The 11434-nt window shown below is 42.9% G+C and overlaps 1 protein-coding gene across 1 annotated transcript in view; it reads right to left on the minus strand.

Annotated features, from left to right (window-relative positions):
- Nucleotides 1–456, minus strand: part of EXTL3 (exostosin like glycosyltransferase 3) — a 151078-nt gene extending 150622 nt beyond the window's left edge. Inside the window, exon 1 of the mRNA XM_035717684.2 lies at nt 354–456. The gene's annotated coding sequence lies outside the window, so the exon portion shown is untranslated. The remainder of the gene's footprint in view (nt 1–353) is intronic.
- Nucleotides 457–11434: the final 10978 nt, after the last annotated feature.

Here is an 11434-nt window from a genome sequence, read left to right on the forward strand (position 1 = left end):
CGACTTCTCACACACGCACGTATCCGAAGAAACCCAGCCCACACCCACACAAGTGCTCCCACATTCATACCCCACCCGGAGTCTGCATCCACACACAAGGCAGAACGGATGAGCCAGGAGCTTGAAATTGCCCAGGCACGGACCCCCGAATCAGGCTCCCCAAAGCCCAGCAGCCTGGAGCGAGCCCAGAAAGGGACGCAGACAAAAGAGTTTTAAAGCACATCCCCGCGAGCCAACCTGGCTGCTCCATGCCTAAATTTTGGCAGTTTAAGTCTTCTCCAGTTTGAGCAAGAAGAGACTCCACACCTCCCCCACTCCAAAAAAAAAGGGATGGTCCTGAGGAGCCCCCCTACCTTGCTACAGCGCCAGGTGCACAGGTCTCCGAGGTGGGGAAGGGTGCGAGCCGAGCCCCGGCGGCGCCCGCGGGAGGGGCACAGCGGCCCGCGACAGCTGCGCTCCGGGCTTCTGGCCCCGCCCCCGGCTGAGGCCCCGCCCCCGGCTGAGGCCCCGCCCCCGGCTGAGGCCCCGCCCCCGGCTGAGGCCCCGCCCCCGGCCGGCGGCCCCGCGCCCCGCAGATCCTCTGGGCTCCAGCCGCCGCGGCCGCAGCTCGGTCACCTCCCAGCGCGGGGACTAGGGAGCCCGGTGCATTGTGGGAAGCCAGAGCCCGAAGCCGAGCGGACACTGACCCCTGGTGGGCGCAGTTCCAGAGGGAGCCCCGGGGCCGGCGGCGGCTGCAGCCCAGAGGAAGGCCCTGCACCCAGCGCCGCCCCCGCGAGCCGGGTCCGCTGCAGGTCTCCCTTATCTCCGTGAAACATCACAATTTAACCAGATGCTTCAAAAGTCCCCGAAGCCCCCCTCCCTTAGCAGTGACCTAACTGCAAACTAAAGGAACTTGGGAGACTAAGGAAAGCTTTTTTAAACTAGGGAAAATACTTTTTTAATTGTAAGACTGAATGACGTCAAGATTATGAAGAAATCTGCACTTAATTTTTATTTCTGGTAGAATCACAGATGGGCTCAATCTGTCTAGAGAATATGAGGGGAAAAATGTAACAGGAACTAGGAAACTGAAATCCAGGACTTTCTCTACTGAGCATGTATACCTCAAGGAAATAGTTCAAAAGAAGTAGAAAAAAAAAAGTGGCTTATACAAAAGTATTCATAGCGAAAAATTAGAAAATAACAAATGAATCATAGGTGAAAGGTACAAAAATAATATGTAGTTATTTAAATAATATGAATTGTATCATTATGTAGGATGATTTCTATCAAATAATGTTAAATGAAAAACATAGAACACAAGAAAGTACATGGCTGGGTGCCTGGGTGGTTCAGTTGTTTAAGCGCCTAACTCTTGATCTCAGCTCAGGTCTTGATCAGCTGAGATTCTGAGTTAACATCCCACCTTGGGCTGCCTGCTGTGCTGGACACTACTTTAAAAAAAAAAAAAAAAGTAGGTGGGGGAACCACATGGCCAATGATTCCAACCATGTGAAAATGCATGTGTTCACAAATATAAAAAAACTTTGGAGGAATGTAAATTATTTCTAGAGTTTAATATAGACTTTAATGTCTTAAGATTCTTTTATTTGCTAAATTGTTGGGACTAGTTCTAATGTGGGATGGCACTGCAGTACTTCAGTTTCACCTCGCTGTAAGTCATAAAAAGAAGTTGTCTAAAAAGAAAAAAATTCTCAGGGTGTAGTGAGCCATGATAATTTTACTTGTCTGCAAATCCTGGTGGGACACAAAAGGAAATAAATTTATTGTGGAAGGGAGCAGGGGAGGTTTTTTTCTCTGCTAGGACTGTTGTAACAAAGTACCAGAGACTGGGTGACTTAAACAGAAGTGTATTTTCTCACAGTTTTGGAAGCTGGAAGTCTGAGCTCAAAATGTCAGTGGGGTTGGTTCTTTCTGGAAGCTGTGAGGGAAACAAAATCTGTTCCGGGCCACTCTCTCGGTTCCTAAATGGCCATCCTCACATTCACATGGTGTTCTTCCTATATGTGTGCCTATGTTCAAATAAATATTCCCCTTTCATAAGAACACCAGTCATATTGGATTAAGGACCCACCTTACTCCAGTATGACCTCATTTTACCTAGTTATGTCCACAACAACCATATTTCCAAATATGGTCATGATCTGAGGTACTGATGATTAGGACTTTAATCTATTAATTTGGGAGAACAGAGAGAGGACACAATTCAACCCATCACAGGATTCCAATGTAATCTTATAAAACTGCACCCGCTGAATGACAAGCAATAGTATGATGTATAATGTATACAATCTCACGTGTATCGAAACCCTAAGAACTGAAAAATGTAGTGAAACCAAATTAATTGCAGCTTTCTTCCTTCTGTCCTGAAACACCATGCCGGCCTTTTTAGTTGAAACCAGGGATGTTAATGAGATAAAATAGCCTAGAGGCTCCATAAATAGTATATCTGGTGTATCCAGCCTCCTGCAGAAAGGGCTTGAAGATGTGTCCAAATGCCTGGGAAGAGGGCAGGACTCCTTGCATTTGAAGCTCAGGAACATGGACAGAAAGAATATGGGTTGAGAATTACAGGAAGCAGGAGCCCCATCACTGGAGGGCACACACAAATACCCTCCTGCTGCAGAATTCAGCTTTAGGGCAAGACACTGATGAGAGCCCTTGCAGCTTGGGGAGGATGCCCTACAAGGGTGGAATGTGTTATCTCTGAACCGAGCCAGTCTCTTCCAATTAACCTTAACACATAGGTGGCATGAGAAGCTCGAAATTTTCACTGAGCCCTGCCTCCTGCTTTCTGAGGTGATGAGGACCCAGAAGATCTCTGAGATAGATGAAGCGCTGCCCGATACTTCTGGATCTGTTTGTTTAAATTCTGAAAGAACCAGAAGCCCAGTCAGCAGTGTACTGATTTAAAAGGACAACTGGCTCTCCAGAAGGAAAAGCTCTGATGCGGGGTGTTTATGGATTTCTGCGGTGTAAATACTCCCACCACTGCCAATATCAAGCTACCAACATGAGGTCACAGAACGCAGAGTTGGAACTCCAGCACACCACCAACCCCAGGTAACTGGGTTAACAGAGTCTCAAGGCTGGGAGGCTGCTGGCATGGAGCCAGAGCTGGGAGCACCCCAGTAAAAGGTGAAGGGGCAGCTCTTGTGGGTTGGGAGCAGAGGCTCCAACAGGCCAGCTGTGCTAATGGCAAGCCATGGGCAGTGGGGTGACTCAATAAGAAGCAGGGTCCGCACACAGCCTCCAGGTCCTGCCCACTTGGGCAGGGGAAATGGGCAGGGAGATGGAACACAGCAGGCAAAAGGGGGGAAGTGCATCCTTTCCCAGCTGAGAGAGGCTCACCCAGTCTGGGTAGGAGAAGTAGGACAGGCAGCTTCACGGCACAGGTGAGGCAATCAGAATTTTCTCAGACTGGAGGGAAACACCCCTCTTTTGCTTCTCTTATTAGGCCAATTTTCTGGTAGAAGCTTTCCAGGAAGAGAGATTTCGTTTAGTGCCTCCAGGACTCACACAGATAATTCTTGTCACCTGAGCTAAATCCCACATGGACTTCCTCCAGGTGTATTGACTTCCTCCCCATCAGAACAGAGTAAAGCTTGTGCGAAGGCAGGTAAGAAAACCAATACAGGGGATCCCTGGGTGGCGCAGCGGCTTGGCACCTGCCTTTGGCCCAGGGCACGATCCTGGAGACCTGGGATCGAATCCCACGTCGGGCTCCCGGTGCATGGAGCCTGCTTCTCCCTCTGCCTGTGTCTCTGCCTCTCTCTCTCTCTCTCTCTCTCTCTCTCTCTCTCTGTGACTATCATAAAATAAATTTTAAAAAAAAAAAAAAAAAAAAAAAGAAAACCAATACAACTAGGTGGGTCTCCTGACACTTAAACTGGACCTCCGGGGCCCTGTATATGGTGTATGTGGTGCACCTGAGCCATGCTTGTTCATTCTTGTCTAGCCTAACCTGGCAGGGTCCATGCTCATCACTCTGCTTTTATTTTTTACTTATTTTAAAGATTTTATTTATTTATTCATGAGAGACACACAGAGAGAGAAGCAGAAGCAGGCTCCATGTAGGGAGCCTGATGTGGGACTCGATCCTGGGTCTCCAGGATCAGGCCCTGGGCTGAAGGCAGCGCTAACCCGCTGAGCCACCCGGGCTGCCCCACTCTGCTTTTAATATCATTCTTCTACACTGCATCCCCCACACTTGCCAGAGCGCTCTCTCACAGGCAAACCTGATCATCACACATATGTTCCTCCTACTTAAGAATTCTTTCCTGGATCAAGTTCACCCTCCCTCAGCACACAGGCTTTTCCTGATCAGGCTTTAACTCCCTCATCCACCAGCTTTATTTTTTTTTTTTTAATTTTTTTTAAGGTATTTATTTATTTATTTATGATAGTCACAGAGAGAGAGAGAGAGGCAGAGACAGAGGCAGAGGGAGAAGCAGGCTCCATGCACCGGGAGCCCGACGTGGGATTCGATCCCGGGTCTCCAGGATCGCGCCCTGGGCCAAAGGCAGGCGCCAAACCGCTGGGCCATCCAGGGATCCCTCATCCACCAGCTTTAACTGCTGCTCTGCTCCTGGCAATTTCACCTTATCTAGGTTGTCATTCCCAAACAAGCTATGTTTTCTTGATTCTAGGGCTTCAGGTTTGTGTTCCCTGTAAGTTTTCGCTCTTTTCCTAGTTCTGTGAGTCCTATTTCCATGCCATACTTCTTAAGTCACATCTATAGTTTTATTATTGAATTCCTAGGGTTAAAAAAAAAAAGAATTCCTAGGGTTTTTAAAAATTATCTTTTTATTGTGGAAATATATATATATATAACATAAAACTTACCATTTTTAGGGCACCTGGGTACCGACTCTTGGTTTTGCCTCAGGTCTTGATCTCAGGATCATGGGATAGAGCCCTGCCTCAGGCTCCACACTCAGCATAGAGTCTGTTTAAGACTCTTTCTGCCCCTCCCCTTCCCCCACCCACCCCATCTCTCTCTAAAATAAATAAACAAATCTATTTTTTAAAGAAAGAGCATGAGCTGGGTGGAAGGGAGAGGGAGAAGTACAGAGCCCCAATGTGGGGCTTCATCCCAGACCCCAGGATTATGACCTGAGCTGAAGGCAGATGCTTAACCAACTGAGCCACCCAGGTGCCCCCCCTCAAAAGAACCTGACCATTTTTAAGTGAGAAATTTAGTGCCATTAAGTACATTCAAAATATTCTGCAACCATCACCACCATTCCCATAATTTTCCATCACCATAAACAGCAACTCTGTACCTATTAAACAATAATTCCCCACATTCATTCAGCCTCTACTAACATCGAATCTACTCTCCGTCTCTATGAATTTGCCTACTCTAGATATTTAATATAAATGGAATCATACAATATTTGTCCTTTTGTGTCTGACTTCCTTTACTTAGCATATTTTCAAGGTTCATTCGTGTTGCAGCATGTGTCAGAATTCCATTCCTTTTCCATGGCTGGATAATATTCCGTATAAACATATTACATTTTGTTTATCCATTCATCTGTTGATAGACACTTGGGTTGTTTCCACCTTTGCACTTTTGTGAATAATGCTGCTGTGAATACTGGCATATTCTTCACATCTTCTTCCCTCCATGTGGTAAGATCTTCTTTCTCTTGTAGACCTGGTTAACTTCTGTTTATGTCAGAGAATCCCTTATGCATAGAGTGGTGGAACAGGAAACCAAATCCAAAACTCCTGACTGTGACCAGGGATATTTCTACTTTGCCCCACTGAATGACAGGCTTCCCTAGATGGACTATCAAAATGAAAGCAGGAGGACTACAGGGAACAGAGCCTGAGGAGGCTGTTTAGGAACTCCAAAAATAGGAGTCAGAGCAAGGGCCTGGGCCAAGGGTGGCAAAAATGGGTCTGCATTTGATCCTCATGAATTGGTTGACAGGAGAAGAGTAGAAAAGAATGGGAGACAGAAGAGAAGAGAGATTAGAGTAAGTGGTCATGGGAACACTCAGCAGAGCTTTAGTCAAGCTACCAAATTGTACTATAACAATAAATATGGTCCAATAAAGACAAAGTAGGCAGCAGGATGCCAGCATGCAACTTTATTTCATCTGCTTTAACATGAAAATAAGTAATAGAGCATACTGAATACAAACAAGGATCTTTAATTGACAATATATTAAATGTATGATCTAGTCTGAACTTGGTCAAACCCAGCTCATTGCTGCTATTCTTCCCCCTAAGAAATACTCACTGAAAGCCTCTTTGTTTCTCTTTCTCCTGCCCCAAAACCTTGAGGCTTTGTATTTTATGTTGTTGGCATTAACTGCAAAGTTGTAAGACATTTCAATTTGTATACTTAGAAGTCCCTTTAGGTGTGCCTGACTGGCTCAGTCAGTAGATCATGTGACTCTTGATCTTGGGGTTGTGAGTTCAAGCCCTGCGTTGGGTAAAGAGATTACTTACAAATAAAATCTTAAAAGAAAAAGTCCCTTTATAACACTAGTCATGGGTTATTGTGAAGCAAAATTGAAAGTAAACAGCCAGTATCTCCTTTCTGTGTCTTTTCCTTCCAGGCACCAGGTGTGAATCATTAAGGGTGGAATTTTAGGCATGAATAGAAAATAATTTTTTGGATGTGGCAACCTTGCTGGCACTCCTCAAAATCATACCATCAAGACATAACATATAATCAGCTTGGCTGAAAGGCCAGTCCTGCCTGGATAGATCCTCTCAAGCCTGAGACACTGAGAGGAAGTGGGCTTTGAAAAAATATCCTCCTTCTTAGAGTTGAGTATAACTAGACATGCTGATGCTATCTTGATACAGTCTGAGTAAAAGGGGTTAAAGATGATAAAAGAGGATGTGGCTAAAAAGAAGGAAGGAAAAAGGAACCTTGGGGAATAAGTCTGGGATCAACTTTGTCTTTCTCTCAATTTCCTAAGCTTAGTGAGAGAAACCACAGCAAGTTCTAAGATGGACCTATGAGGAGCCATTGTGTCACCAGGTTATCCCTTGGAGCCTCTGTGCGTTCCTAGCTCCCTCTCCATATCCAAGTGCACACTCAGTGGAGAATGCTAACAAACTCACTTAGAAAGGAAAGCTCTAAAGCATCCATAAATGCATGAATTTCAAAGAGCACAAGATTTGCCTTTTACATTCGACTACCTCTCCTTTCTTTCTATGGAGCTTCCAACTCCCTGTCTCAGTTACAGATCCTTAATCTCTTACAACTTCTCCATTTCCTTCCACATAAAATTATCTTTACCTTTAAAAGGATCTTATGTACTAATTCATACTAAAGTATGAATGACTGAAAATAGCTTACTATGCTGCAAGAGTAATCATGTTTTCCAAAGAAATAATTTCATCAATGGTAGATTTCATTTAATATTTTATTTTTATTTTTCTAAATTAGATTTTATTTATTTATTCATGAGAGACACAGAGAGAGAGGCAGAGTGAGAAACAGGCTCCCTGTGGGGAACTCAATGCGGGACTTGATCCCAGAACCCTGAGATCATGACCTGAGTCAAAGGCAGACACTCAATCACTGCGCTACCTAGGTGCCCCTTATGTAATATTTTTTAAAACTTCAAGAGATGGCAAAAGTTATACCATGGTAACACTAATAGAACACTAGAGTAGCTATCCTACTTTCAGACAAAGCAGACTTTAGAGCAAGGAAAATTATCAGGGATAAAGAAGGGTATTACATAATGATAAAGGAGTTAATTCTTCAAGAAGACATAATAATCCTTAGTGTGTACATGCCTAACAACAGGGTTAAAATATATGAGACAAAAATGGATAGAACTGCAAGGAGAAATAAATGAATCCACTATTACAGTTGAATACTTCAATGGCAGTCTGTCAGAAACAGACAGACCCAGTAGGCAGAAAATCAGTAAGGACAAAGTTGAACTCAACATCACCAATCAAGTGGACATAATTGACATCTACCAACTACTTCATTCAACAACAACAGAAAACACATTCCCCTCAAGGTCACACAGAATATTTGCCAAGACAGACCACATTCTGGGCCATAAACACATCTTAACAAATTTAAAAATCAGAAACTATACAAAGTATGCTCTCAAAGCATAACCGAATTAAACTAGAAATTGATAACATAAAGATACTCTAAAGTATTTGGAGAATAAACAACACACTTCTAAGGAACACATAGGTCAAAGAAGTCTCAAGAAATTTTTAAATATTTTGAACTAAATGAAAGTACAACATCAAAATTTGTAGGCTGCAGTAAAAGCAGTGCATAAAGGACACTTACAGCATTGAGTGCATACATTTGAAAAGAAGGATCTGAAACCAATCCTCTAAGCTTCTACCTTAGGAAACTCAAAGAGAAGAGCAAATTAGGGTGCCCAGGTGGCTCAGTCAGTTAAGTGTCTGACTCTTAATCTCAGGGTTGCAAGTTTAAGCCTTATGTTGGGCTCCACACTGGGCATAGATTCTACTTTAAAAAAAAAGGAGTGAAGAACCTGAAGAGCAAATTAAATCCAAAGTAAGCACAAGAAAAGAAATAACAAAAATTAGAGTAGAAATCAATGAAGTTGAAAACAGAAAATCAATAAAGAAAAATCAACAAAACTAGAAGTGAATTCTTTGAAAAGATCAATAAAATGGATAAACCTGTGGCCAGAGTAACCAAGCAAAATGGAGAGAAGATACAAATTACTAATACCAGAAATGAAAGATCCCATGTACATTAAAAATGCATAAATACATTATGTAAATACATAATTAAAAACCATAAATATTGACCCCATGGACATTAAAAGGATAATAAGGGAATATTATACATAATTCCATGCTTGCAAATTTGATAACTTGGATGAAATGGATCAATCCTCAAAAAAGACAAGTGTTTCTACCAAAATCATTTCTACATAAACTTACACAAGCAGAAATATATAATCTGAAGAGGCTTTTATCTAAGAAAGAAATGGAATCAATAATTAATAACTTTTCAAACCTGAAAGCACCAGGCCCAGATGGTTTCACTGATGACCGCCAACAAACATTAAAGAAAGAAATATCGATTATCTACCACTTCTTCCAGAAAACAGAGGCAAAGGGCATACTTCCTAATTCATTCTGAGGGCAGCATTATGCTAATACCAAACCAGACAAAGACATTGCAAGAAAGGAAAACTGTGAACCAATGTCTTTCCTGAACATAGATGGAAAACTCCTTTAACAAATGTATTAGCAAACTGATTCCAGCAATGTATAAAAAGAACTATACACCACACCAAGTGGGACTCATCCTGGGTGTAAAAGGCTAGTTCAACACACAAAAATCAGTTAATGTAATCCAGCATATCAACAGACTAAAGAAGAAAAATCATGTGATCATATGAATAGATGCAGAAAAAAGTACTTGACAAAATCCATTCATGATAAAAAATATTCATGTTAGATCCTCTATTAGAAAAAAAATAAGGGGGGATCCCTGGGTGGCGCAGCGGTTTGGCGCCTGCCTTTGGCCCAGGGCGCGATCCTGGAGACCCAGGATCGAATCCCACATCAGGCTCCCGGTGCATGGAGCCTGCTTCTCCCTCTGCCTGTGTCTCTGCCTCTCTCTCTCTCTCTCTGTGACTATCATAAATAAATAAAAATTAAAAAAAAAAAAAAAAAAAAAAAAAAAAGGGGAGCCCGGGTGGCTGAGTGGTTTAGCACTGCCTTCAGCCCAGGGCCTGATCCTGGAGACCCAGGATCGAGTCCCACATCAGGCTCCCTCCATGGAGCCTCCTACTCCCTCTCCCTGTGTCTCTGCCTCTCTCTCTCTCTCTCTCTCTGTGTCTCTCATGAATAAATAAATAAGTAATCTTTTAAAAAATAATAATAAGATAAGGGCGCCTGGCTGGCTCAGTGGTGGGAGCATGTGGCTCTCGATCTCTGAGTTGTGAGTTTGAACCCCTCATTGGGTGTGGAGATACCTTAAATAAAGAAACTTTTTAAAAAAATTAATAGGATAGGTATTAAATTTCACCTGAATAAAGAATACTAAGAGAGAAAAGACTTGCCTTTCTAGAGTCTTAAAATGTGTTATGAATGGACAATCACTTATTCAAACCCTAAGATAACTTTTGCACTGAAGATAGGTTTTGACCAAAACCTCATGCCACTGGACTGGTGCTGCTTTTCCTTTCTGCCATCATAATGCCCTTCTGGCCCCAAGAAGGCAAACATCAATTAAGAAAGAGCCATTTCCCTTTGCTGATGGCAGAATCTAAAGGAAGTGATGACCGTGGAACGTCAAGCCTCTCACAGTGGAGGCAAGAGCATGAGGTCTGGGGCAACAGTGGAAAGCTTCTGCTGCTGGAAGTCAACAAAATCACTTCTGTCTCTAACCCTGTGTCTCCTTTGACATTTCTCTGGCCAAGTTGGTCTTCAAAGCACAAGGATTTGGAAAATGAGAAGTATTTTCCAGTGATAAAGAAAGAAAACAAATCAAGAGCTGTAAGGGGAACAAAGAAGGTATGACAGTGTCCTTTGTATTTCTATGGCCTTTTACTTTTGGGCATCAGCATAACAAATCCCTTGTGCCAGATGCTCCAAATTTGAGGTCATTATCCTCTCCTGCCACAAAGCGGTGGAAATCATGCTCTGGCTAGAGCATTTGTCACAGTATGGTTCAAAACTCTGGCTCAGAAAACTGAAAAAATTAAACACATTGAAAGGCATTTAGAATCCAGACTATTAGAGCTAGACGAGGACATAAAAATTGATTTTTTTTTCATGTCCCACTTAATAAATGAGAACCCCAGCCCAAAAAAGGTTAAAAGACTGGCCAAAGGACATACAACAAGGAGAGACAACAGAAGGTAACAGAAGCAAGCAGACCTGGGCTCATTTCACAGTGTGAGTCCCTGCTTCTTCATCTGTGAAATGGGGATAAGAAGAATCACATCACAGGACGGGTGTGAAGACTAAGATAGGAAACCTGCCATACGAGACACTCAACTGGATTTAGCATCTGCCTCTGCCCCTGATAAACTATATATGAAAACCTAGATCCATCTATAGTTTAATTTTTCTGAGAAACAGTACAAAGATCATTAAAATTTATATTAGCCGGTATTTTGGAAGCCTTCCCAACTGTTAAATTCAGTGAACTTTCCCTAATCTGTATGTATGTCCACATTTGCTGTAAGAACTGAGAAATATGTGTGTGTGTGTGTGTGTGTGTGTGTGTGTGTGTGTGTGTGTGTGCAGGTGTATCTCAGAATGAGGATGGGGAAGTGGTCCTATTCTAAATGGAAAAATGATCAGAGGCAGTAAGGACTTTGGTCAGCTCAGGTCTTCATATTTGTAGAGAAAATGTGGATTCCCGAGCTTGAGAGAGTGGGGTTAGGGGTTTGGAAAGAAGAGTGGGTTGGCAGAAGAAGACAGAGGCAATAATTTA

The sequence above is a fragment of the Canis lupus genome, chromosome 25 (genome assembly GCF_003254725.2).
Source record: "Canis lupus dingo isolate Sandy chromosome 25, ASM325472v2, whole genome shotgun sequence".
Classification (NCBI taxonomy): Eukaryota; Metazoa; Chordata; class Mammalia; order Carnivora; family Canidae; genus Canis; species Canis lupus.